The sequence below is a fragment of the Hetaerina americana genome, unplaced genomic scaffold, assembly GCF_022747635.1.
Source record: "Hetaerina americana unplaced genomic scaffold, ioHetAmer1.1.p SCAF_3, whole genome shotgun sequence".
Taxonomy (NCBI): Eukaryota; Metazoa; Arthropoda; class Insecta; order Odonata; family Calopterygidae; genus Hetaerina; species Hetaerina americana.
This window is the reverse complement of record NW_027286874.1, coordinates 91,251,170-91,257,169: the sequence shown is the minus strand read 5'-3', so window position 1 is coordinate 91,257,169 and position 6,000 is coordinate 91,251,170. Positions and strand designations below refer to the sequence as shown.

General features: G+C 48.2%; 1 protein-coding gene across 1 annotated transcript in view; it reads left to right on the top strand.

Moving 5' to 3' along the window:
* Positions 1-327: 327 nt before the first annotated feature.
* The window catches only part of form3 (formin 3), a 183,317-nt gene continuing 177,644 nt past the window's right edge, over positions 328-6,000 (top strand). Inside the window, exon 1 of the mRNA XM_071587447.1 lies at positions 328-1,151. The gene's annotated coding sequence lies outside the window, so the exon portion shown is untranslated. The remainder of the gene's footprint in view (positions 1,152-6,000) is intronic.

Sequence of the window (6,000 nt, the reverse complement as noted above, 5' to 3'; positions counted from 1 at the left end):
CCAAGCACCCGGAGAGACTGCCGCTCCATTGGTCAGGTCCTCCTCCCCACGGCGGGCCCGGAGATCTCTCGAACCCAACTCCCCCTCCCCGCAGCCTTGTAAGAACCCACACCACTTCCTCGGGAGCGGTGCTAGACTCCTCCAACCTCGCACGTCGAAAGCACCCTCCTCGCCTCGCTCCGAACTCCCCTCCCGTGCCTCTTATCGTATGTGTGTGTGTGAGTCGTCTCCCTCTTCTTCTCACCCCCCTCCCCTCGCACCCTCCAGTCGGTGCCCAAAGCCCAACGCACGAACACGCACGCACACAAGCTCAAGGCGCCACACCAAACACACGCCAGCTCACGCACACACACGCGTGCGCTCACAACTCAAGTCGAGCAACAGATCCTTTACGGGAGAAGCCCAGAGGGAAAGGAGAGAAAGACGTGGAGAGGGAAGGATTGGGAGGGGACGGAGATCTTTTCTCAAACAGTTTGCCTCTCTCTCTCTTCGCGGGAGGAGTTGGCCTGTTGGACCTCTCTTCTCTCTCTCCGTGTGTCTCTCACCCAGGGCTCTCGCGCGACTGAGCGAGGAGGCATCCCTCCTGAACGACGTGAAGATTGACAGAAGTAGGGAGAGTGGAAAAAAAAGTATCTTGCGTATCCGTCCGAGTTCGCTTCCGACTGATGGAAACAAAAAGTCTGACGACGGTAACTACTTGAAGGAGGTGGAGTTTTGATTCTTCCCGCGAAAGGGAAGATTGCGGAGACGGTGGACAGTCAGGTGCGGTGTGCGGCCAAAAAGAAACAGAGCCACTAAAGTAAAATAAAAGGCTGAGAGTGTCAGAGAGAGGGAAGGAAGGAGAGAGAGGGAGAGAGGGGAATGTGCAGAGGTGTTCGGCGTTACTTTATAGAGATAATTTTCGCCCTGTGTCCTCGCTTCATTACGTTCGGTAACCCGAAGCCCCGCGCCGACGGTTGTGTAGTTTGCTGCGTGTTGTTGTTGTTGTTTTTTGTTGAAAAAACGTGATAAACAGCATCGAAAAGTGGGTTCTCTTTGTTCTCTACGGCACCATCAGCATTCCTGATCGTTGCCTTCATCGGATTGTTGTCATCGCCGCATCTTCTGGTTAATCCTGCTGTATCAGGAGCTGTCATCGACTTTCCAATGACGTGAGTAAAAAACTCTTTTTTTACGGAGATTTTACCTGCGGGATTCACGTCTTCCCACGCAATTTATTCCGCACACAAGGCTGTGCGCAAGGTTTTGGGAGCACGCGTCTCCTACGTTTCTGGTGAAGTCTTCTAGCTGCGGACTTTCCTCCTCGTCCCGCCCATGCGCTCCCATTCATTTTAATTTTCCATTTTCGTTTTTTTTTTGTTCAATATTCGTTCCCGAGCAAGTCTCCGGTCCAGCATTTGCATGTTTTCCTCCTTCCTCGTTTTATTTTCCCCATTCCCTTTGCCCCCTTCCTCCCCGCTCCCCCTTCGGTCGTTCAAGTCCCTCGATCGCCGGAACGTGCCGATCTCGTTCCGGAAATCTCGTTTTCTGTGTTTATTCGCCCGCGAGCGCGGAGCTTCGAGGGGGCGACCTCGGCAAAAATTCGGCAAGTTGGCAACACTTCCTCCCTAGTGGCGGTTGGCCGCTGACAACGAGGGAGGGGATCACCTATCGGGATATTGGCTTATCAGTCAATTGGGTCGGGTTTTAGTGGGAAAGTTTGTCCTCCCACGCGCATTTGGTGGGTGACCGGGACGTGTTGAACCCCTGGGATGTAGGTAATTGGCCTCCTTGGCGTGACAATAGGCAACCTTGTTACCATGTGCTGCAAGTCCCCATTTATTTAACCATACGTCATCCGGTCTCCTCCACTCCTTCTCGTGTCCTCCTCCCCTCCCTCCCCGCCCTCTGCCACACGACGCACCACACACCTCCTTCCTCTCCTTCACCTTCTCCTTTCTCCTCCTCCTCCGCTTCCACCCACCTTCCCCCCTCCCACCCTTGCTCTTTCCACCTCCTCAAAAAAAATCTCCTTCGCCACTCTCTCTCTCTCCCTGTTTGACCCAAGACATTCGGCGGCGGCGGCTGAAAAAAGAAATCGCTCGCACGTTTTTTTTTAAATACATTTTTTAGTTCATTTCCACTCACGCATATATCGCCGCTGAAAGTTTCTGAGAGCCAGCGATTGGTGATGTACATTCCGTGCCACGAAAGAAAACACTGGAAACGCCTCCCCAATAAGATAATATCCGCAACCACTATTATCAAAATACTGCATCTTGAACAGCTGATCAGTATTTCTTCACTCTCGATACTGCCTTGAAAGCGGAAAACATGACGTAGGTGTACGCCTCATGTCAGGTGACCACGCAGTGGCAGTGTCCCTTGTTTTGCGGCATAAGTCAGAAAATACCTTAAAGGTTCGACTAAGTAGTTTAGAGATGTAAGTTGTGAATGAAAGGGAGTAGTATCAAAGGAAAATTTCCATTGTGTATCAATGGAAAAATTTTCTCGAGCGGTTGAGTCCGTGCTTTATTCATTTCGTGCAATATTCCTCGTCAGTGCACTTTCCCAGCTTCATCATGATCTTTCTATTGCAGTTTATTTTTTTTAAGGGTCGACCGTTTTCATCACCTGGGCAACCGGCCTGAATAATCATGACCAAGTTTTGCCTCTTTTCATTGACTCCATCCATCGTCCACCGCGCGAATAAACTGATCTCGCCAGCACTCTCTCCCTTCGGTTCGCGTGCCACGAGCTTTGAAGTGCGTTCGCTCATTCTCGGAAGAAAGATCCTGTTTGGTTCGTAGTAGTAGTAGTAGTAGTAGTTTTTAGGGGAGGCGACCGACAGCTAAGGTCATTTGCGCCATAGGGGATGGACAGGAAAGGATGAAGGGTGGAGAGAAACCCGGCGTCGGCATTAGCCTACTCTTTACGAAAGGCGCCAAGGGGTCCGCAGCTTAACGTCCCATCCGACGGACGCCGTACTCACTCAAAGTGCCCTCCACAAAGCACCTCAAGTAGGGATCGAGATACCTCTGAAAAATATTCAACACCGCCGGGATTTGAACCCGCGCCCTCAGGGTGGGAAGCCAGTACGTTAGCCCCCGCACCATCTCGATCCCCGTTTGGTTCGTCATTCATGTACCGTCCGTCCTTTCGTGGGAGCATAATCGGCGGAGACAAGGAGCTTTTCAATCCCGATGGCCAGCGAAAGAAACGAAACAATTCATATCCCTTGGCGATGTCTTCATCCCTTTGCATATATGAACTGAAAAGACGTGTTTTTGTTTATGGTACTCGGCAGGCGGCGTCTCTTCAAATGGATGGACGTCATTCTCGCGAAAGGACGTGACCGCCAGAGCGAATATACGCTTCCTTTGATGGTCAATCGTTGGGTGCGCTAAAGATCTGATTGGCGAATGAAATCAGCGACGCGGGGATGATGAATTTAAATGCACGTGGACTGAATCATGTCCGTTTGTCTGGTCCGCTTGTCGCACAGTCGGATCCCCTCCCAAGTCGTTCCTTTCTTCCAGGCTGCGCTCTTCACGAACTGCGCAGGCATTTGAATAACTTTATGATTCCTACTAACACCTGATTCAAAATACGCGGAATTCAATCCTACGAAAGTTTTGTTTTCCTCGGATTATCAGCTGACGCATGAATGAAAATAGGATTTTTTTTAGGTCGAACTGGTTTGTAAGAGACATGCCCCAGAAGACCATAATCGAAACTTCTCACCAAAACTACCTGCCGACAAAGGGCGTAGCACGAGCATTTGACTTTAAACACTTGTCATTCACTCTGTGGTGGGATTAAAAATATAAATCCGTGCTGGAGAGTTACCGACCCAGTCGACAAATCTCTCACTTCAGTTTTCCAGTGAGTTTGTGAAGTTGTCATAAATTCTATCAGACTTGAAATACATATGCTGCTATTTTACGTGGCATACATACGCACCTCTCGTGTCCAGTTTCCCTGTTTTGGATTGGAGTCACCACGTTTGGCCTCGAGGAAATTTTTGGAGGCCTACTTCAAACAGTTAGTCAAAATAATATCTAATGGGACTTGCGTCATACGTATTGTCGCGGGGCTCACTTTGAAGCAGACTGCTTTAAGGTTGAATTAAAGAAGTAAACACGAGATCGTTCGTGGAATTACCTTGGGTAATTTAATCATTTTCATGATTGTTATCGAGGTGAAGAAATTATTTACGGTTTTTTGTTCTTAGATCATGCTTATAACAATAGCGATTTATAACAAAGTCAAGATACAAATGGGTTCTATGGGGTATATATTTTCCAAGCTCATTTTTTTGCTTCAGAAAGTTCTAACGCTTCAGGGCTGAGTATGATACTACTTAGCGCGTCTGAAAATGAGAATATAATATTGATTAAGTGATTTTCAAAATTTAATAAAGATTGTGAATGTAAAGATGGCCATAAAATATATTTCAAAATTTGCACCGATGTGTTAGACGATAGGAGATAATCAGCTCGCGATTTATTCTCGTTTCGCACAAAAGGCTTATATTTGTATGAACACGAACCACAAGAAATATCGGCTGGAGAAAAATTTAGAAAACACAAGGAACGAAATTTCTTTTAGAGTTTTGAAATATTATTTATAATATTTGTTAATTCATTACGTGAAAGCATAGGCCTTAGTCCCGTTTTCTCGACCGATGTTTCTAGGTGTAAATATGACGCTCTATTGAACCTCATCGGTGAGCGAGGATTGGCACTTTTAGGCACCCCGGTCTCGGGTCTGGCACGGGCCGTAATGCCGCACCAATTCCTCGATCGCTTCCTCGCTCACGGGTCGCGACTTTGACCCTCCACCGAAGACCGTTCCCGGTCGCAAGACCGCCGTTGCGCGGAGGAATCATCGCGAAGACGCGGTGGGTGTTATCTCTCCTCGATCACAAGTCACGCATAATTAGCCAACGGCTGGTGAAGGTGCCGTGGTGCCGCGTGCCCCCGTCCACTTGGTCGCCGCCGCTTGTATCGCGGGCCGCCGCAATGATTCTCGCGAACCAGCGCCGCCGCCGGCGGGCATGTCGCAATCGAAGCGCACCATACTTTCGCGCGACAAATAAATGCGCAAATGTCGACCCAAAAGCCGTGCCACCTTCTCCAATACGGCTCCGCGACGTCAAGTTGAACGCATTCGTCCAAGCTCAGTTCAATGGTATTTTATTCCACAGCTGAATAGTACATAACATGGGATCATGAACTAAGCATAAAAACATTGCCACCCGCAATCCCCGTCGAAGGAAGCCTCTCTTCTTCTGAGTTTATTGAAATAAAAAGGTACTGCAAAGTTGGCAGCGGTGCCGGAATGAATAGCTTATGCATTTTCGACGGGGGCGACATTGGCCCACCCTCGGACGGAGGGAAATCCGCGTAACCTCCGTACGGCCCCCGAAGCGAAGGAGGGAAGATAAATGGGAAGAAGAAAGAAGGAAGAACTGAGAAAAGTACGGATAGTAGGAAGAAGCCACCCGTTTTTCACTGACGTCGTTGGCTCCCAAACCGTTCTTTTGCGACACCACGGAGAGGAACGGAATGACGTCACGGGGGAATATCGAAGAATAACGAAATAAAAAAAATCTGTGGGCAATAATTTTGGAAGCCATAGAACTTACACTCCTCTGATCTGTGGAATTAATCGATAATTACCGAGTGGTTTTAGAGTAATTTTTGAAAACACAGAACGCGGATATAGCTTTTTTTGCGATAGATATATTGAGTGACTCGAAGGTCCCGGATTCAACTCCCGGATAAAGCCTTTGAATGACACCCTCAAAAATACAAGTGGTGTATTTTTCTGGTTACCAGTGCTCCGTGGGGAACCAAAGGCCCCGTTACAAGTGGCCTTGAGTCCTCAACTAAGCTACTTTGGCATATCAAATAAACATTCGTTTTCATTACTGTTGATCTCAATAACCCAATGGCGCATATTTCAAATATACATAGGTTTGTAACATTTCTGCGATTAATTTCATGTCTTATAGAA